Raw genomic sequence first — 23,047 nt, forward strand, 5'->3', positions numbered from 1 at the left:
GCGGTAGGGTCTCGCTGCCGCAAGCCCTGGAGTGCTTTTGGCTCTATCAGAGCCAAAAGCACTCCCACTGATATCACTAGTGATGTCAGTGGGGCCGGACCCAGACGGTAGGCATTCCCATGGAAACGCCTCCGTCTGGGAAGCCACGCCCCCGGCACGCCCACCAAAGGGGGCGTGCTGTCAGTCACCATCAACAGCATGCCCCCTTTGGTGCGAGACCCTTAACGATGGCTTGGCCGTCGTTATTCGGGTCTCGCGCATGCGCACAACGGAGCCGCCTCCATCGAGCGCATGCATACTTGGGCACCATCGTCCCGCTTGCGAGCGCTCAGCGCTCGCGAGCGGGTCTGAATCAGACCCAGAGTGAGAAATAACACTTAACTGTGAACCTGGACAAACCATATTGCAATGCAAGGGGTGTAAATACACACATTTTTTTGCATGTGGGGTAATACTGGCTGCTTTTGAATGTAGCCCACAAATACTGCACAGCTTTATTATTACTCTACTATTTAGATGTCAGTTTGGACACCTCCCTCCCAAATCGAAGTCTCTCTGCACATTTTAAATCTTCCCCAGCTGCAGTGCAGCATGATTTCACCAAGATGATCAGTTGAGTGAGATATCTCACTCTATTTCCAAAGCTGAATCAGGCCCTAAGCTCTAGAAAGTGTGATATACTACCATGAGTTGCTGGTAGTTTATCACTTTCCAGAGCTTATTACATCTCCCCCATTAACTTGAAAATGATGATAATCTATATAATAAGATGGAAAGCGTGTCTGTCTGTCCGTCTTTTTGTCTTTTATGCACGGCCAGAGTTTTGGACTTAGCTTAACCAAATTTGGCATGGTAGTGTAGTTTGACAAGGATTGGGGTTTTGCCTAGGTTTGAACTTCATCAGGGCCATACACTGTCACACTATTGCTAAAAATTGGGAGACTTAAATTACACAGGTTCCAGGGCTGGGCTCCAGTGGAAATTGGCAATCTGCCAAAAACCTGTGAGAACAAAGTATCCTTTTCACCTCAGTCTGAGCAAACTTGATGACTCATGCAATCCAGAGCCTCTGTGTTTGCATGCAAGAGTGTAACCAGGGGCGTAGAAAGCTGCCCGAGGGAAGAGGGCATGGCCTAATTGTGGGAGGTGTGACCACGCCCCCTTAGAAAAAACTTTGCGCACTGGGGAGGGGGGCGCTGTGAGCCCCTCAGCCCGACGCAAATACAGGGGGGGGCGATCCATGTGATCACTCCCCTCCAAAGGCAGAGGAGACTGCTGCTGCTTCCGCCAGACCCCTCCAACAAGCTCTGGGCCGGGTAATTAGTACCCGTTCCCCCCAGCACCAAATCAACATTGCTGACACCCATGCCCCCCTCGACGGTCCTGTTTGGACCGGCCCAGCTTGTGTGCATGACTGGGTGAAAGGAGAATGGTGGGCCACAGACGCAGCATGGGCACCATAGCAGCCGCACCCATGGTAGTTATGCCCCTGTTTGCAAGCATGTTAGCAAACAGTAGGGTCCTTTTCAGGGTCAATGGAATGGGTCTATAGGCGAAGACAATGTAAACAAATAAAGGCTGCACGTGTACTTCAGGGTCCAGTCTTCAACCTGGGCAATGTGTGGTATCCCATCTAGTATACATTGTAGAAGGTGGAATCAAAGTGATATAGACATGCTCTCATGAGCAGGGCCCTCTTCCCTCATGTGCTTCTACTTATACTCCTTACTCCCAACAAGGGCATCTAACATATGAATGCTGACTCCCTGCTGCTTATTTTGAGTGTTATGATCACTAATGCAGCAATGTGTACAAACCGTGTCCTTGTCCTGTATTGTATTTTACTGTAAGTCACTGGTTTATTGTTCACTTATTTGTATATGTACTCTGTAAGGCACTTTGGAAGACTTGTGGCGCTATATAAAAATAAAGAATAATAATAATAATAATAATAATAATGACACAATCCAAAGTCTCTTAAAGGAAGAAAAGATTCCTTGAATATTCTGAATACACTTTGGATACTCTGAATGCACTTGGTATAGCAATCTAGCAATGACTTCTGCAATACTGTCCTCAACTACTAGAAATAGCTCCCAGAGGAGATATGCAACTGTAACAAAGTCACTTGGTTGGTAAAGAAACTTAAAACAGCAACAGTCACCTATTTCTTGATTGAAGAATAGCCTCTGCAACATTCACCTATGACAGGAGTTTCCCCTTTGGTGCAGGGACTAGTTTGTAAATGCCCAGCTCTGTGAGACCTGGTCTGGCTCTCCCAAGGGTCAATATCATCTCCGCTCCGCTCACAGTATGAATGTTTACAGCTCTTCATTACAGCTCGCTACCCAGCCAACATAGGGATTGTCTGCCCTTTGGTCCAACTCCCGTTCTCTGGCAGCCAAATGCCCATGCTGGTTTGACCTAATCAATGTGTCAGCCTCCTGGTTAAACTTTTTCTCTGCTACTGCAGGACCTCTGTTTGGTGCAAAAACACCTCCTTTTATCCTCTGGGTCACAATTTCCTTCCAAACACTCACTGCTCCTCCTCACATCTCCGGCTGCTGAGTCACTCCTAGATGGAGTGATAGGTTCTCTAGTAACCAGGCTGTGGCCATCTTGAGGATATCATACTGGAAACTGCCATTTTGGATGAGTCCATTCGCATATACAATAGCTCCTGCGGTCTCTTAGACAATACATGCCAGGGTGACAAGGGGCTAAACATCCAATGTAGAAAGTACTGTTATCAAGCTAGTGCACCTATGACGTTTCTTACTGTTTGTATTTATACTTATATACATTTAATAAAGACTATGAAGACCGAAAGATAACACAAGGTTCTATGGAATAATATTTTGCTCTCTATTTGTACATTAAGCAATGATAGCTGGAACTTCTCAGGCAAAGGAAGAAGCTGAGAGAACTCCAAGTTTCATGCTAAAAGTAAAGCTATGCTTTTTCTTCAGAATAACCATGACGCTATTCTCAAAATCAAATAATGCAGAAAAATGCAGGATTAATCTTGGCTTTTTATTAGCTAGTGTTCCTGCCAACATGCAGTCCTGCTACAAGTAATTGAAATGTCAGAACATCTCAATCATTACTGCTTAATAAAAAAATAATGATTGTATCAAATAACTCAGACAATGCAATGAAATAAAGGAGCTGTTTTTCCCACCGTGCGCAATCAGACTTTCATTTTCTTAAGGTAAAAAGTCATCCATGGAAGCATAAGTGATTAAGGAAAGAAAGACATAATGCATTAACAATTCAATAGTGAATTTGCCATTGAAATTGTAACCTGTGATGAGTGAACAGTTCCTTTCAGAACATTTTCAATTTTAATGATAGACATTCTATATGCACTGGCTAAAACCATAGCTATATACAGTATCAGCAAATAATAGGATTAGCGATAATCCATCAAAAGTGAAAAGATGTATTGAAAGCAAGAAGCTCCTGCATTTGTACAGACAGAAAATAGGTTTCATTAGTCCCTTCAAGACCTAACTTTCATTGCTGCAACTTCTTATAATTGTAAGAATTTTTATAGTTACTGTGTATCTGAAAAATTAAAGTAAGATTGTATTTCATGGGTATTTAATATATGGCCATTGTTTATTGTGGATACAGAAAATTCTTCTTTAGTTTTATGAAACGTAACCTGTTTGGCTTTGGAAAAAGCCATTTTAACATAGTGAGGAACATAACTGTATTGAAAGAGCAAGGAGTATATTTACTATAGTGAGAGTTTTTAGAAGTGGAGATGTTGCCCATAGTAACCAATCAGACTCTACTTAACATTTACCTAGCATCTTCTAGAAGATAATGGCTAGAATCTGATTGGTTGCTATGGGCAACATCTCCACTTCTAAAAACTCTCACTTTAGTAAATATACACCCTAGACTCTGTTTTCTTTCCAGTCTACAGTATGTTTGTCACTCCTTGCCGGCTTTTTCTCTTTGGCACATCACCCCTACCTTGCGAGCGCTTCTGGTGTTTATGTAGAAATCTGCCCATGATTTTATTGGGATGTATTTTGTTCAGTGGAAAAGCACATTTTTATGCACAGTCCAAGTAATAGACAGCTTTATAAAGAAAAAGGTGACAAATAATACATACAGTTCCTATGTGCTCTTTAACTCATGATCTGATGATTAATTTAAATTAAGTTCTAAACCGGTAGCAGGTTGGACTTTGATGTGACGAGAACACAGTGTGCCTTTTCCATCCTCTCTGCTTACCTATACTCACTTCTAGTTTGTGGACCTATTCCTGACAGTTGAGAGCTTGGGGTACATTTACTAAAATGCGGGTTTTAATAGTGGAGAAGACAATAGCTAGAATCTGATTGGATGCTATGGGAAACATCTCTACTTCTAAAAAACTGTCACTTTAGTAAATATACCCCTTGATGTGCACTGGTTACACCATGTGGGTGCGTTTTTGTGGGATGTTTACTGTGTGCATAATAACCCAATGTGTGCCCACAAAGGAATATAGAGGGAGTGTAGTTGGTTTGATATTATTTTTTTAATCACAGACACAGAACATAAGGTACTATACAAAATTGCTTTTAAGAGTCTTTCAAAAGTGTAGACATTTCTGTAGTAGGAGCTGCTTTTCACAGGAACTGTATCAGTAAAGACTCGATGTGCACAATAAATAATAAAATAAATCTACTTTGCTGCAAACTGAAAAGTGAAATATATACTATATACTGTATGTATACTATTCAGTATTTGCACATTATTTGTCTTCATTAAACACTTGGGTAAAGAATGTTCTGTAGAGAGAACCCCATTTGACTGCATAATTTGTAGCATAAGTACTTGGTTTTACCAAGCTGTCACTTCTGAACAGTGGCGAACAGTAGCTAGACATTTATGGACCATATAGGAAAATTTAGTAAGAGTTCCCATGTAGCTAGCTACCAAGTAGAAAAAACACATAGACACAATGGTCCTTCACAGAGTATAGTTTTAATGGTTTTGCTTTTCAAATTATGTTTTAATTATTGCTGCTTTAATTCACAGCCTTAATTGCCAAGATTGCTTCGGTTCACAGAACTCGCACCCTATTCCATATACTTGATACTGTTTTTTTTAACCTGCTGCAGGCCTAACCACTATCTTGACCTACTACAACAAGCTCATGGACTAACCGCACCGGAAATTCTCATCATTATATCTATGATGACCCCCTATAATATTTTGAATAATAGTCACCTTACCTCTCATTATAGAAAATATAGGGTGCTACAACTGACTTGAACATAAACAGTGAAGAAGGGGAGAGTGTAGTATTTTGTGTGATGTACAAAAGGAGATAATAAAACTTACCTTTTATTGGATTACATTATAAACCACATTAATTAAATTAAAAATTCAGCAAAATCATAGGATTTAAAAAATAGAAATGTGTATAGCAGATAGTTATTGTGCAATTAAAATTACTGCTGTGCACCTAGACATAACTCCTATATATAATATATTAGAATATATACAGATTCTTAAAAGTTTTCTATCGTATTAAAGTTATGTAGTTCTGAGTATCTCTAATATTAACATCAGTGTCTCACCATGTTCCTGCAATGTCTGTGTAAAGACATGTCATGTACCACAGCTAATTCCCCAATTAATTTAAATTTTATGGTAAAAACAGGTATAATGCTATTAATCTCCTAAATGTCAATTATAAGAAAACACCATGTAATATATGGCAGGTGGCTAATTAGCCGTGTCAGGTGTGATGTAATGCTATAAATCTCTCAATTTTAATCAGTTGATGTGGTTTATAATGTATCAATGTTAAATAAATGATGTTAGATATATGTGCATAGGCTGCTGTGGTCACACCCGTTTAGGGGAGGGTATCCTTACTTCCCCAACATAACATAACATAAACACCAAAAAAATAGAAAGGTCACACCTGAGCACCCTTTTTTTTTTACCATATACGTAATACTAATAAACAAAACAATACTTTTCTTCAATAAGACAAATATTCCTTCTCTTATTTTCTTCCCAAAATGTAATGGAGAAAAGAAAAAAAGACTCATAACATATAAGGAGAAAAAAATTAAGATAATCTATTGCATATTGTAATATTGTAATATTTGATTGTCTTATAAATTACTACACAAGATATTCCACAATGATATCCTTTCTTTTAGCTATAAAAATCCACGTATAGCCCGAACTGATACGGATAAGAAAAAAGGTTCTTTAATCAGACATTATAAATAAAAAGGAACCTTTAAATGCAAACAAGGCTCAATTCTTCAGATACATTTGAAAAAAACAAAACCATCCACATCGATGAAGTTGGACTCATACCAGAATCGGGTAGAAATAATGCCGGTAGTAAGCTGGAAAGATGTTCTATTCCCCTAGGCAGAATCACAGCCACCTTCCAGGGTATATCCTTAACCTGTCTAGGTACAGTCCTCTGGTCCTCCTCAGTCTCCAACGCGTTTCTACCTGTACGGTTTTTAGCAAGGCCATGATCGATGTGGATGATTTTTTTGTTTTGTTTTTATCTGAAGAATTGAGCCTTGTTTGTATTTAAAGGCTTCTTTTTTAAGGAATGTCTGATTAAAGAACCTTTTTTCTTATTCGTATCAGTTTGGGCTATATGTGGATTTTTATAGCTAAAAGAAAGGATATCATTGTGGAATATCTTGTGTAATAATTTATAACACAATTAAATATTACAATCTGCACTAGATTATCTTCATTTTTTTCTCCTTATATGTTGTGAGTCTTTTTCTCTTTTCTCCATTACATTTTGGCAGAAAATAAGAGGAAAGGGAATATTTGTCTTATTTAAGTTAAGTATTGTTCTGTTTCTTATTATTACGTATATAGTTAAAAAAAAAGGGTGCTCAGGTGTGACCTTTCTACTTTTTTGGTGCATATGGTTTATAATGTAATCAAAAAGTAAAATTATAATATTTCCTTTTGTGCAGCACACAAAAGACTCTAACAAATATTTCTCATGTAATAGCCTTAAGCCCTGAGCAAGTCTATATTGCTACGCATACATTCTACCACATCAGGTATTGCTTGGTTAATGAAAACTAAAAGTTTTACCCTCTTCTATACAATTCTATTATTAATTAATTCAATTTAATTTATAAAGGCATATGTGTTCAGAAAAGATGTGCCCATATGATTTACTGTACAATTATCTAAAATATACTAATATTTCAAGATTATTAAAAGAAAAACGGTTTGGGTACGGGATCCCGATGGTTGGGTGCCGGTGGTCAGAATACCAACAGCGGCATCCTAACAGTCAGAATCCTGACCCAAATAGGTAAGTGTCCTATCTGTAACCACTAACCCTCACTTTAAACCTAACCCACCTTTCCCGCAGCCAAACCCTAACCCTCTCGCCCTCAGCCTAACCCTCCCCCTAGTGCCTAACCCTAAACCTTACCCTCCCCCTAACCCTAATACTTATCTTCGGGATGCCAGTGGTCGGGATTCTGGTTCTGGGATTCCGACTGCTGTTGGAATTCTGGCACCGGTATTGTGAGCGCCAGCATCTCGACCACCGCAGTGGTAACTACATACCAAAAAATATATGATGAATATCCCTATCCACTTTAATGTCAGAAGAAAATATGATTCATGATTGGTCGGTACAATTAATAGTAATTAACGGCGTTGGTGAGTCTATTGTCTTTCTTCATGTGTATACAGTTTACATGACATGAATAAGGAGGCTAGGAAAATTATTAGGAAAAATCTATCTATCTATCTATCTATCTATCTATCTATCTATCTATCTATCGTAGTATACTAAACATGTCTCTTTGGTGTCCTTTAGTGAACAAACCTCAGAGTAGTTTGAGTTCTAAAGTTCATGGGTAAAACCAGGAGAAACCCAATCGCTCACAGTGGCAAAGTGCCTGCAGCCTTCTCATCTGATAGATCTTGTGACGCAGGTGATGAAAACCAGACCTGTATGGGTTTTGTCATATTAAAACTAGACTTATTGTGTGAGAGACAGGTGCTGCAGTACTTGCTTGGGCTTCAGGCCTTTGGGTTCTGACTCTTAAAAGAAACAGAGCGGCTTACAAAGGCTAATTTGTTCATGCCTGGTGAATTGCATTTAGCCATTGATGAAGGATTGTACCTACTTTGAACTGAAACAAATTAGTCATTAAGAAACTGATAGTGTCCCAGTAGCTCTCATGCACAACTGAGATTGGAGATAATTGTGAGAATCGTTTGATGTATCAGAGCCTACAGATATTTCAAATAGTTCAGACCTGAATTTAAAATGTGCTGCTCTAGATGTGCAGAGGTACAGAGGTGATGTTTCCAGTAACATACTCTTAAAAAGCACAATAATTGTTACAATTCCATACATTTAATTATGACAGTTGAATATTTAATTCTAGAAATACCACTCAAAACCAATGTTTTGAATAGTTATGGCAAAGACCTGAAGGAAAATAGATATTTATAGAAGGCAGAGTGATAAAGGAATGTTTGAGGCAAGAACTATAGTAAGTGATGAATTAATAGGAAGCCACATTATCAATGCAAAATTGTAATAGGCAACTTGTTAATGTATTACCCAACAGAATATGGAAGGAAAAACATTGCAGACAGTAATTTGTAATAACTAGGAGGAGACTACAGGCACATGTAATCCTTCCTAAAACATGCTGGTGAACTCCTACTGCTATTACCTGCACACAGTGGAGACAGGTATTTTATGCACTGAACCTATATAAATCTTCTAGGACTCAGTGAGGTATTTCATAACTGATAAAAAAGAATAAAGAAGCACTGGTCCTGAAGGAAGTGATGGAGTATGTTAGCTCAGTCCAGAAGAGGACCATTCTAGACAGGTTGTACAGTGGGACAGTATCTCTTTTAGAAATTATTGTCCCTTTGTAAAGAAAATGACAGTCCACTGAGATTGCTTTCGGAAACCCTTGGAGAGATATTTACCCTTCCTCTTAATCTTTTTTCTAATCAGATAAAGACTGCAAAGAGCCTGAAGCAGAGAAAAAAAGATCAGAAGGATTAGGTCACTATGGAATTATTATTGGGAGGGGAGATTGATATGCACAAGTCAAAAGACACACTGAAGCTATATCGGCCTGACATGTTATTTCCGGCCAAATCGGAACAACATATTGGCCAGATCGTTCAGTGTGTATGGCTAATCTGCATGCTCCCGCGGTCATAAACGGAATCTTCCCGTCGGCCGTGCTGCACGGCCATCTGGACGATATCACATGCTGCGCCGTGGCAGTTGATGGGCAATCATTTGACAGTACAACGAAAATTAAATATCCTTTTTTGTTTTATGGAATGATATTTTGTACAAAAAAGATCAACATAGACAAATGAGTGAAATCATTCAGCAATTGGTAGGTCCCATCTTTTTCCTAAGCATGTGTTGTCATAACACACCATTTCTTGTTTTTGACATTTGGGGTGAGACAAAATGATCGAGAGAATTACAGCCTGTTTTTTTTTTTTGGCCAAGAATGTATGGTGAAGTTGCTAAAATATTGTGTAGTTTGTCAGCATACTTATGGAAGGCGACCCTAATTTCTGCTCTTTTAGGGATCTAAGTACTAAGCCTTGGAGAGAGAGAAAGTGGATGGAGATAAAGTACCAACCAATCAGCTCATAATTGTCATTTATCAAACACAGCCTGTAAAGTGACAGTAAGGATCTGATTGGTTGATACCCTATCTCCATCAACTTTATCTCTCTCCAAGGCTTAGATCCCTTACTTCCTTCTACTGCTTCAGCTAAACAGGTAGCTATAAAGTTAGTAGAGATATTTTTTAGAGTTGGTCTTCCAAAGGTAATCCTTACAGATCAAGAAATCAATTTCATGTACTGCTTAAATAAGGATGTGTTAAAACTTCTAAAGATTACATCAGTAAGGACATCAGTTTATCATCCTTAAACAGATGGATTGAGTGATTTAATCGCAGATCAAAATCAATGTTGAGATGGTATATGGAGACAGAATACACTGGGGAAACCTTGTTCCCTACTTGCTGTTTGCTGTCTGAGAAGTACCCTAAGCTTTTATGGGGTTTTCACCCTTTGAGCTTCTTTATGGGTGGAAACCTTGGGGAGGCCTGGATCTGTTACGAGAATCTTGGGAGGAGCAGCTGGTAGGACAGAATGTCCTACAGTATGTTATGGCATGCAAAATCATTTAGATTTGGTTGGTCAATTAGGCAGAGAGAATTTGTTAAACTTACAACAGGCACAAGAGTGGTTATCTATTCATAATGCAACGGCTCAAGTTTTTGAACCAGGAGAGATGGCTCTAATACTATTGATGACTCCAGGTAGAAAATTACTACCAATATAATGGGGTCCTTTTTTGTAAATCGCAGAATAGGAGATGTAAATTATGACATTTCCCAAACAGATACTCAAAAGGGATAAAACAGGTTTATCATGTAAATCTATTGAAAGTATGAAAACACTATGAGATAATGTTTGTTCATCCTGTTGAGGGTAAGAGTGACCTAGGTCCTCAAGTATCACTGAACATTTTGCTAATGGCTCAGGTTGTTGGTGACTCCTTATTTATCTTAGAACAGAAAAGTTCTCTAAAACCCCTGGTGGCTGACTGTTTGGATATATTTTTGAATACTCCAGTGAGAATGAATTTGATACAACATAACATTGTGACCCCTACTGGGGTGGTTGTTCACCAAAGGTCTTATAAAATACCAGTTGGCCAGCCTAAATAAGTTATTTAAAAAGGGAAAAATAAATAAAAATTAGGGGTAATCAATAAATCCAGAATTTAGTGGTGTAGCCTTATTGTGTTGGTCCCTAAGGCTAATTATTAATTTCTGTGGGGATTTTAAAAAGGTGAATGAGGTCAAGTTTGATATGTATCCCATGCCTACAGAAGTGGATAAAGTCCTTGATCAATTAGGCTCAGTCAAGTATATTTCAACCCTCAATCACACAAAAAGGTATTAGCAGATTGAGCTGACCAAGCAGTCTAGGGAGAAAAACAATCTTTTCTACTCCCTTGAGTTATATGCCTTTTAAGCCTCATGTGTCCCCTACTTCCTTTCAGCAATTTATAGATAATATTTTTCAGCCTCATAAAATTATGCCTCCACCTATTTGGAAGAAGTTATTTGCAGTACTCATTTTAGTACACATATAAATCATATTCAGGCTGGGCTCCAGTCATTATAGAAAGCAGGCTTAGCTGCTTACTTTAAAACATGTGCCCTGTGTAAAATGGTGTCATAAGCCATTGGTAAATATGGTGCAGGCTTAGGGAATACTGTTGTGCCCACACGTCGAAGATGCAGGTGCATTCTTTTCTAGAATTGGAAGTATATTACAGGAGAGTTATTCTTAAATTTTCAATGGCAAGAGCACCCTTGTCAGATGTGTTAAAGAAATCTGCAGCAAATTATCTGAAGTGGTCTCCTGAATGTGACTTCGCTTTTGAGTCTGTCAAACAATTACTAGCAGCCCAGTTTTGAAAGCTCCTGATTTCTCTAAACAGTTCACTGTAAAAGTGGATGCTTCCATTGTTGGGTCACTGGTTGTACCATGTCAGTATATTGAGGGTGTAGAGAATCAGATTGGACACTTCCCAAGGAATCCATTATTCTGCAATTGAGAAAGAATGTCTTGCAATAAAATGGCCATTAGAAACACATCGGTATTACTTATTAGTAGTGTTTTTGTAGTGGTCTCGGATCATGTTCCCATGAAATGGTTACATTCAATTAAATATGGTAATCCATGACTCATGAGATGGTACCTGGTCCTCCAGACATTTTTTTATTTTTAAGTCTGTTACCATCCCAGGTGACTTCACCTTAATGTAGACTTTTTCCTGAGTTGAACTGGAGTGCCAGACTTCTGCTTCAGGTGATCAAGAACTATCTTCTAAGGGGTAGGAGTATGTGGCAGAGTGACAGACTGCCCCAATTAATAAAGGGGTTAACCTCCAGGGATTCAGGTCGCGACTGCACCCTTCAACCACACCTGGTTAATTCAATACCTATTTAAGGCCTCATAGTTGAATTGTTTTGTTTGAACCTATGTCTGTGAACCTCTGTGGTATGCTGTAATCCTGCTATGCTGTGATAATACTATGCTGTGATATTACTAGGCTGATACTACTATGCTATGCTCCCAGTGGTGGTTGCAAGGTGAGGGCTGCAGCATTTACCAAAACTGCCAGATTGGGTTCTGTTTATATAATAAAATTAATATAGCTCCAAACGCTGCTGCCAGGAATCAGATGGGTCTCTGTATGATTGACAGGTACCGTATCAGATCATCAAAAGACTCCTGTGTCAGATACTGTAGCTCCCATTGGCAACTTTTGGCCTATGGGAGCTAGCTGGCACAGAAGTCTGGGGGCGGGCTAATCCAACGCACCTGTCAATCACACAGAGCCCCGTTGAGTTTGAAGATCCCCGGAAGCAGCGTTTTTAGTCAGGTAGACTTAATTTTGTTGTTTAAACTGCACCCCCTCTGTTTTGGACTGTGCTGCAGCCTTCACCTTGCAACTGCTATTGGATACTACTATGCTATAATACTATGCTGAGATAGTACTATGCTGCAATACTGCTAAGCTGATGCTGTAACACAGCTATATTACTGCTTAAATATTACTATGCTGCTGTGACGGAATCGGTATGATTTACCGCCGGACCCATGTACGGCAGTTGGAATCCCAATAGCAGCATCCCGGCAGAGGAGGAAATCCCGATCGTCCCCAGGTAAGTATATACTAGGGGTGTGCACTGGCCACTTTTCGTGTTTTGTGTTTTGGTTTTGGATCTGGATCTATATTCGTGTTTTGGATCTGGATTGGTTTTGCCAAAACCACCCTTCTGTGTTTTGGGTTCTGGGTTTTGTGTTTTGGATCTGTATTGTTTTGAAAAAAAGCATAAAAACAGCTAAAATCACAGAATTTTTGGGTTTTTCTGCTCCTATGCTATTATTAACCTCAATAACCTTAATTTCCACTCTTTTACAGTCTATTCTGAACACCTCACACCTCACAATAATGTTTTTATGTCCAAAAGGTTGCACCGAGGTAGCTGGATGACTATGCTAAGCGACACGAGTAGGCGGCACAAACACGTGGCCATCTAGGAGTGAGACTGCAGTGGCAGACAGGATGGCAGTTTGAAAAACTAGGCCCCAAACAGTACATAATGCAAAGAAAAAAAAGAGGTGCAAGATGGAATTGTCCGTGGGCCCTCTCACCCACCCTTATGTTGTATAAACAGGACATGCACACTTTATCAAACCAATCATTTCAGTGCCAGGGTCTGCCACACAACTGTGGCTGAAATTATTGGTTTGTTTGGGCCCCCACAAAACAATCTGGCAATTAATCTGTCCCTGCACAAACTGGCTCTACGGAGGCAAGATGTTGTCCTCCTCCTCATTCCACGATTCCTCACTCTCTTCAGTGTTGGGTACATCCTCATCCTCACAAAGTATTAATTCGTCCCCGCTGGAATCCATCACCACAGGTCCCTTTGTATGTTCTGGAGGCTGGTCTCCATGGAAGAGTTGATAATTCTTTTTTATGAACATCATCTTCTCCACATTTTGTGGAAGCAACCTCCTACGCCTTTCGCTGACAAGGTTCCCGGCTGCACTAAACACTCTTTCGGAGTACACACTGGAGGGGGGCAACTCAGGTAAAATAGAGCCAGTTTGTACAGGGGCCTCTAAATTGCCTCTTTTTCCTGCCAGTACAGGTACGGACTGTCTGACATGCCTACTTGGATGCTGTCACCGATGTAATCCTCCACCATTCTGTCAATGGTGACAGTATCATATGCAGTGACAGTAGACATGTCAGAAATTGTTGCCAGGTCCTTCAGTCCGGACCAGATGTCCAAACTTGGTCCTGCCTGCCCTGCATCACCGCCAGCAGCTTGCTTAGGATACCTAAGTTTTTTCCTGGCAGCCCCAGTTGCGGGAGAAAATGAAGAAGGTGCTGTTGACGTGTCACGGTCTGCTTCAGCTGACAGTGTTTTCACCTCTGCAGGCTTGTGTCGGCCAGAAAGAGAAACACCACATAGGCTTTAAACCTAGGATCGACCACGGTGGCCAAAATGTAGTGGTCTGAAATCAACAGATTGACCACCAGGAATCCTGGCAAAGCAAATAAAGGGCTTCATCCACAAGTCCCACATGCCTAGCGGAATTGCTCTGTCTTAGCTCCTCCTTCACTTTCTCCAGCTGCTTCTGCAAAAGCCTGATGAGGGGAATGATCTGACTCAAGCTGGCAGTGCCTGAACTGACTTCACATGTGGCAAGTTTGAAGGGCTGGAGAACCTTGCACAACACGGAAATCATTCTCCACTACGCTTGAGTCAGGTGCATACCCCCTCCTTTGCCTATGTCATAGGTGGATGTATAGGCTTGAATGGCCTTTTGCTGCTCCTCCATCCTCTGAAGCATATAGAGAGTTGAGTTCCACCATGTCACAACCTCTTGCTTCAGGTGATGGCGGTGCAGGTTCAAGAGTGTTTGCTGGCACTCCAGTCTTCGGCACGCAGTCGCTGAATGGCGAAAGAGGCCAGAAATTTTTCGAGCCACCCAAAGCATCTCTTGCACGCCCCTGTCACTTTTCAGAAAATTCTGACCACCAAATTTATTGTGTGAGCAAAACATGGGATGTGCTTGAATTTTCCCAGATGTAATGCCCGCACAATATTGGTGGCGTTGTCAGATATCACAAATCCCCAGGAGAGTCTAAGTGGGGTAAGCCACTGGGCGATGATTTCCCTCAGTTTCTCTAAGAGGTTGTCGGCGGTGTGCCTCTTACTGAAACCGGTGATACACAGCGTAGCCTGCCTTGGAACGAGCTGGCATTTCTGAGATGCTGCTACTGGTGATGCTGCTGTTGTTGCTGCATAAAGTGATACATCTACCCAGTGGGCTGTAACAGTCATATAGTTCTTAGTCTGCCCTGTTCCACTTGTCTACATGTCTGTGGTTAAGTGGACATTGGGTACAACGTCTTTTCAGGACACTGAGGACACTTTTTCAGACGTTTCTGTACAGTATCGGTATCACCTGCCTAGTGTAGTGGAATCTAGACAGGATTTGGAACCGGGGACACACTACCTCCATCAATTGTCTAAATCCCACTGCACTAATGGCGGATACCGGACGCACGTCTAACACCAACATAGCAGTCAAGGCTTCAGTTATATGTTTTGCTTCAGGATGACTGCTGTTGTACTTCATCCTCCTCGCTAAGGACTGTTGGATCGTCAATTGTTTAGTAACAGTAGTGGTGTTCCTACTTCCTCTCTGGGATGATGAACGACTCCCAGCAGCAACAGCAGCAGCAGTAGTAGGCATAGCAATTCAGGATCCTCCGGAGGAATCCCGGATAGGAGAGTCAGTCATGCCAGTGACATGGCCTGCAGGACTACTTCCGATCCTGACTAAGGAGGAAATTGACGAGGAGGGAGTTGACGTTGTGGTTTGCAGGCGCTTGGATACAACAGGACAAAGGGATTTAGGTGTCCCTGGACTGCTTACGGTCTTAGCCATAGTTTCTGAACTTGACAGTAACTTTTTATGAACGCGGTGCAGGTGACGTATAAGGGAGGATGTTCCTAGGTGGTTAACATCCCTACCCCTACTTATTTTACCTTTACATATGGTACATAAGCCAAGACAGTTGTTATCCGGATTTGGATAGAAATATTGCCAGACCAAAGAGGTGGAATGTTTGGTCTTCTGCCCAGGCATGACCGTGATGGGCTTTTTCATCCCACGGACAACAACTGTCTCACCTGGAGCCTGATTTAAACAAACCACATCACCATCACCATCTCCTTTCAGCACTTGCAGAGGGCGTGCAAATGGTGGAAAGAGCCACCTCTTCCCGTCCAGTGCTGGGAAGGTCAGGCATCGCAACCGCCACCACACTTGGACTCTCCTTGGGGATTTGTGATATCTTCTTAGAACGCACAGTTCTTCACTGTGCTTTTGCCAGCTTAACTCATTTGATTTTTGTAGCGGAGGAGGGCTTCCATCGTCATGTGAAGCTGAACCACTAGTCATTAACATAGGGAAAGACCTTAGCCGTTCCTTGCCACTTCGTGTCGTAAATGGCATATTGGCAAGTTTACGTTTCTCCTCAGATGATTTAAATGTTTTTTTAAAGTAATTTTCTTGAACTTTGTCATTTGGGATTGTATATGCCCTCTACTATGATATTGGGCATTTTGCCTTGGTAGACGACGTTGATGTCATGTTATCGTCTATGTCATGACTAGTGGCAGCAGCTTCAGCACTAGGAGGAAGTGGTTCTTGATCTTTCCCTATTTTATTTTTATTGGAGAAAGTTTGGTCCTCCATTTATGTTATATTGATATATACGTGCGGCTAAGGCGCACACAAACACAGAAAATATTTTTTTTATTTTTGCTGGAGATTAGTGCACGTTGTGGGTTACACCACCCTTTTGGAAATGAGCCAGCCGGCTCTTTACTTATGGGACACAGGCACATGCTTGGCGCTGCCCCTTTGTTTATGCACGTGCAGCTACAGTGCACACAATTCACAAAGACAGAAAAAAAAGAATTTTTTATTTTTTGTGGAGCGCACTTTGAGGGTTACACCACCCTTTAACAGACAGATGCATGCTTGGCGCTGCTGTTTTGAGGATGCCCGTACAGTGCAGGCAATTCACAAACAGAAGAAAATGTTTTATTTTTGTTGGAGTGCACTTTCGGGGTTACACCACCCTTTAACAGACAGACGCACTTTTGGCGCTGCTGCTTTGAGAATGCACGTACAGTGCAGACAATTCACACACAGAAGAAAATGTTTTATTTTTGTTGGAGTGCACTTTGGGGGTTACACCACCCTTTAACAGACAGACGCACGCTTGGCACTGCTGGTTTGAGGATGCACGTACAGTGCAGACAATTCACAAACACAGACGAAAATGTTTTATTTTTGTTGGAGTGCACTTTGTGGGTTACACCACCCTTTAACAGACAGATGCACGCTTGGCACTGCTGCTTTGAGGATGCCCGTACAGTGTACACAATTCACAACACAGAAAAGAAGAATTTTTTATTTTTGTTGGAGTGCACGTTGGGGGTTACACCACCCTTTAACAGACAGACGCACTTTTGGCACTGCTGCTTTGAGAATGCACGTACAGTGCAGACAATTCACAAACACAGATGAAAATGTTTTATTTTTGTTGGAGTGCACTTTGGGGGTTACACCACCCTTTAACAGACAGGCGCACGGTTGGTGCTGCTCCTTTGTTGATGCATGTGCAGCCACAGTGCACACAATTCACAAACACAGAAAATTATTTTTTATTTTGTTTGGAGTGCACTTTGGGGGTTACAGCACCCTTTAACGGTCAAGCCAGCCGGCCCTTTACTTATGACACAGGCGCATGCTTGGCGTTACTTTGTTGATGCACGTGTGGCTACTGCGCACACAATTCACAAACACGGAAAATATTTTTTTATTTTGTTTGGAGTGCTCTTTGGGGGTTACAGCACCCTTTAACGGTCAAGCCAACTGACCCTTTACTTATGACACAGGCGCACGCTTGGCATTACTTTGTTTATGCACGTGCGGCTACTGCGCACACAATTCACAAACACAAAAATTATTATTATTTTTTTTTGGTTTGGAGTGCACTTTGGGGGTTACAGCACCCTTTAACCTACAAGCCAGCCGGCCCTTGATTTATGACACAGGCGCACGCTTGGCACTACTTTGTTGATGCACGTGCGGCTACTATGCACACAGGTCCTGATTCAGAGCCGGATGCTCTGACAGAGCACTCGCTCTGAATCAGGGCCATTCTTCCTAATTTAGAGCGGCCTCCTGGCCGCTCGTATAGCTGTGGGTGACCACCAACAGCTATAGCGAGCGGCCAGGAAGATGGTCGCGAAGGTCAAGACCATCGCGACCATCGGGCTTGCTACGAGACCCTTGTGGTAGAGTCTCATTGCCACAAGCCCTGGAGTGGACAACTGACTGCACAACACAGCCCAGCCAGCCCCTATGACAGCAGCACAACACAGCCCAGCCAGCCCCTATGGACAACCACAGCACAATACAGCCCAGTCAGCCCCTATGGACTAAGTGGACACAGCCCCTATGGACAACAGCAGCACAACACAGCCCAGCCAGCCCTAGCTCCCACCCTCCCTCTTCACTGTCCACAGCCGGAGTGAGAAATGGACCCGACGCGGGGACCTTTTATGGAATCCAAAACCTGCGAGATCCGGAAGGCGGGATGATGATGTTTTGCCTCGATTTCAGATCCGTGTCAGGCGGGAAAGGTCGAGCCTGACTCGGATACGACTCAGATCGGGGGGCTCGGGGGGGTTCGGATATCAGAAATCCGAACCCGCTCATCCTTTAGATATATACTAACCTATTTCTACCCCCTAACCCTCCCTTAGGGGTGCCTAACCCTAACCTTCCCCCCCACTGCCTAATCCTAATCCCCCCTCTAAGTGCCTAAACCTAACCCCCCCTTCCCCGCCTCCTAAACCTAAGTCCCCCTTCCCCGCCGCCTAAACCTAAGTCCCCCGGGGGGGTGCCTAACCCTAACCTCCCCCCGGGGGTGCCTAACCCTAACCCCCCCTTCCCCTAGCCTAAATCTAACCTCCCAGGTGGGTGCCTAACCCTAAATCCCCTACCCCCGGGAACCCTAAACCTAACCCTCCCCCACGGTTATCCGCGCTCGGCGCCCAGCATCCCTTTGATAGGGATGCCGGGCGTCGGTCTCCTGGCATCGGTAAAATGACAGGCGTCTAGATTTAGAAGCCTGTCATTTAACCCTCACCGGGATTAAGCAGTCGGGAAGCCGGCTGTCGGGATTAGGTCCGCCGGCTTCCCGACTGCATACCGCTGTGACTCCTTAATTAAATGTCAGAGGGTTTTTATGTTTACGTCAGTGTTTTTGTTTTTAACAATTGTGTCAAGACTCTACTTGAAACTTCCCAGATACAGTATACTTCAGACATATACAGGGACAACAATCACAGTAAAGGGCTGATTCAGAGATGGACGTTGCTGTGTTCATTCTTGCATCTGTTGCCGGAGTCACAGCTGTGAGTCTATGCAAATGTTAGCATCAGTCCTTCCCCTGGGGTCTGAATGTGCAAGCACTGAGAAGTACACTTGCACGCAGTAATCCCGGCAGTGTTTTTTAGACGCCACCATTGATGAATCCTTGCTCACACCATCAACACCTGCACAAGCCCTAGCTCAGGTGCAGTTTCTCCATCTAACTATCGCTTCCTATGGATGTGGCTGTGCATCTGTGAATGCAGCCGCTTGCATTGACACACCCATGACACACAAGAGACGGACAAATTTTGCATGCACTTCTAGCCACTTCCCAGTCACCACCAGGAACCCCATCACTTTCCACATCTACTGATCACAACAGCATCTTTCTGCGTACACTCTGTGTAACATATGGCACATAGGAGATTTCAAAATTTTTTCATATATACAGTTGCAAAAAAATTGCTCAACTATGTGAACATCAGCATTGCGTGCGACTTAGAATCAGGCCCTGAGCCTATTGATGTTCAAGTATGATGTGGGCAACATTTGCCAATCCAAGTCCCGTGCTCTGCGAAGCATTAGAGAAAGTATGTGAGTCACATTGGTCTCCTTATACACTAGATAGTGCATGTAATACATTACTAATAAGCACTATAAATGGTCTATAGCAAGGGTGGCCAAAGTGTCAATCGCAAATGATCAGTCGACTGCGGACACTCGACTGGTCGATCGTGGTGGACGTCCAACAGCAGCCCATAAGAATCAGGCTGTTCCTGTGCAGCCTCATCTTCCAATATCTGCCATGCCTGGGCGGGAGAGACGGAAACATTAGCGTGTTTCTAGAGGGTGAGTGCATATAAGAGTGTGTATAAGTGTTTCCGACTCCCAGCCTCCTCCCTGCCACACAGTTCAGTGCCAGTCCCAGTGGGGTGTGCCTGATGCCACACCTCTTTTTAATCCACTTGCCTGTTATGTGTGTAGAAGAGTCCGTGTAGGGATTGGGGGACAGTTTTATAGATAAGTTGAATTGGGTGGTCAGTGTGTCCGTTCCTCTACTGCCCTGGCTGGGTGGTTAGTATCCACTCACTGTCTGCCCTGGCCGGGTAGTTATCAGCCATTCCTTGCCTGTCCTGGCTGGGTGGTTATCACTCATTCCCCGGCTGCCTTGCCCTGGCTGGCACCTATTACCTGCACACCTACCAACTGTCCCGATTTTGTTGGGACAGTCCCCACGATCCTTGCTTGCTGCAAGACCACAACCCCTTTTTGGGTACACCACGCCCCACTACTTAGTAGATTGCAAACATTTTAGGCCTTTAGAATACGTCACCAAGTCCAAAAGTCTGGCCACCCCTGGTCTATGGTATAGGCTGTAGGGGGAAGAGCCTAAAAAAGCTCAAACTTTCTATATGAAACATATTTATCTCATATAAATAACATTAGTGGTCAGGAAAAGGATACATTTCCCCTAATAAATGTACATACATACGTAGTATAACCAGTAAGAGATAGGACTGAGCTTTCCCACCTCATGTTAAGACGCCAGCCTCTTCTTGCTGGTAGCACACAGCAGACTTGGCAGGAAAAGCTGCTGCCACTGGGCATGCTCTGCATCTCTGTCCATCCCTTATCATGGATGTTGTGGCCGAAGCGCTAGTCATCATATTATATCTTACTGCTGCCTGCGGTGGTGATTTGAGCTGTTGGCCAGGCGGTGGGGGGGCCAAGCTACTGGAAATTACCCCTTTGTTTGCCTATGTGTGAATGGGTTTAGTGAAATAACAGCAATCTCCATCTTCTAAGCCACAGCAGGTACTTGCGCTATTCAATTTCAGCTCATTACAACTTTTTCCATCAAAGTTGACTTCTCTAGATCTCCATTGATAGACTTTTCTAATTTAGTCAATCAATCTAAAGAACCCTCATTACTATGCTATTCTCAAATGGGTACAAGCTTGCTAACAAAGCTAATTCGGAATATACAATATTATTCATATGTATTTAAAATATTGCACTTTGGTTATTTATTCTTTTCCAGCAGGTGCTACACTACATACTACGTTAATCTTTCAATCAGCAGGAGTGCACCTTGTACTTGATATCCTTGAGCAGTGTCTTGTAAAATGGAAGAATTGTTCCCCAATCTATTCATGTAACACACCAGGTTACGCATGCCAGTCTCAGGATACTTTGCCAGTCACATTTTGGCACTGGGTAAACATGCTTCATCGTTTATCATTACTACCAAGCTGCTTTCCTGCTTTAGCCTGGACTTTCAGCTTCACTGAACTAGAAAGCATTGCTGATGGGAGTGTAAGATACTGCTAGAAAGCAGTTGTATTGCTGATAAAAATGTATTTGAAGGTGCGTGACAGCTTGCTGCCGAGCCCAGATTCAGCTGCCATAATTCTTCATCCTGTCAAATGAATATTTATCAATATTAACCCATAATCTATTTATAGTAAGAAGCATAAATCAATGCAGGCAACCAATAGGAGGCAGATATCAAGGAAAGAGTTAAAGAGGCTGATGCAAAGTGGAACGCAAGTCAGACAAAATTACTTCTGCATCACCGATATGTGATTTTACATTGATGTGACTGCACTGCCCCTATCCATGTGCATGGTTTCATAGACATCATGATTAACAGTGCAAGCTTGGACCAGCCCTGGTGCAAGAGATCCAGGATCATAACTAGGGGTGTGCAATGTGTGCTGTCACACAGGGCCCTGGGGTTGGCACCGTCGCTGCACCACGGCATCTGCATGTGGCTTGTAGGGTGCATGGAATAGCACCTGCAGCCCAGTAACGCTACTGCATTGCTGCCTGGAGCATCCAAGGTTAACTCTGAACAGACACCCTGCAGCCTTTGGAGCTGCCCAGAGCATCCTTAGGACGCTCCTGGAATTGATCTACTTCCCAGCTCAGCTAAAGAGTATGCATAGAGAGAAAACAAGTAACAACAGTATGAAAAATCCACTCTGCATAGCATCTTCCTCCATATTGCCCTAGGGCTTGATTTCGGGATTTACCCAATGCGGATATTTACGCAGATCGAGTGACTGTTAGCCATTATGCATGCGTGAATGTCGCAATGCTCACATACAGCGATTGTATTGTGATCGATTTTGCTCATACTGAGGATTCACTGAGTGACAGGTAGTCTTCATTTGTGGTGAAGTAAGGGGTGGTCAGAAAAACGTAGATGTGTCTGACCGTTTAAATGCCGTTTCATGGGCGTGCATAAATTAGCCATTGCGATCTCCTTCACAGCATGAGAGCTCTTTGTGTGTCAGGAGAACCATACTGAGTGAGGCAGGTCAGAAATTACTTACAATCTACGTGACTACCTGATCTGCGTCGGTGATACCGATGTTTACTTTGTTGCACATCGTCAGACAGATATGAGAAGGCAGCAGTGGGCGCCCTACACTCGGGTAAGCTTTAGAAGGCATTAGCATATTTTAGCAATAGCGATTCGTAAGAGATCGCAGCTGTGATTGCAGTAGTGTAAATCTTGGAATCAGGCCCTTAGTTCATTGACCCAGAAATATGCCAAATCATCCCATGGCAGATATAGCTACTCACCAGGGCCATTTATAAGGAATATAGCTTGCACAACTATTATCTATCATTTTGCACATTTATACATATATGTGTGCATGGCACGCCCACACTTTTTTGTACATATTGCTTCATAAACATAACAGGTTTAATTTATTCTGAAAAAGATTTGTTTGTATATAATAAAATTTATATAATAAATTATATGTATATATAGTTATTGTTGTAAACCAGGGGTGGGGAAAAATTTTTCTGCTGATGGCCATTTTGATATATATATATTATTGGTGGGCCCGGTTCTGGCCATGCCCTCTCCATGTGATGTCACATGGGGGTGGGGCCACAGTCGTCGGTGATTAATGCAATGTCCGGGGAACTGTAAGGGCAGCGG

General features: G+C 42.5%; 1 protein-coding gene across 2 annotated transcripts in view; it reads left to right on the forward strand.

Moving 5' to 3' along the window:
* Positions 1-23,047, forward strand: part of OTOGL (otogelin like) — a 259,839-nt gene that overhangs the window by 111,811 nt on the left and 124,981 nt on the right. The window lies entirely within an intron of this gene.

Source organism: Taudactylus pleione, unplaced genomic scaffold, assembly GCF_031769625.1.
Source record: "Taudactylus pleione unplaced genomic scaffold, aTauple2 ptg000040l, whole genome shotgun sequence".
Classification (NCBI taxonomy): Eukaryota; Metazoa; Chordata; class Amphibia; order Anura; family Myobatrachidae; genus Taudactylus; species Taudactylus pleione.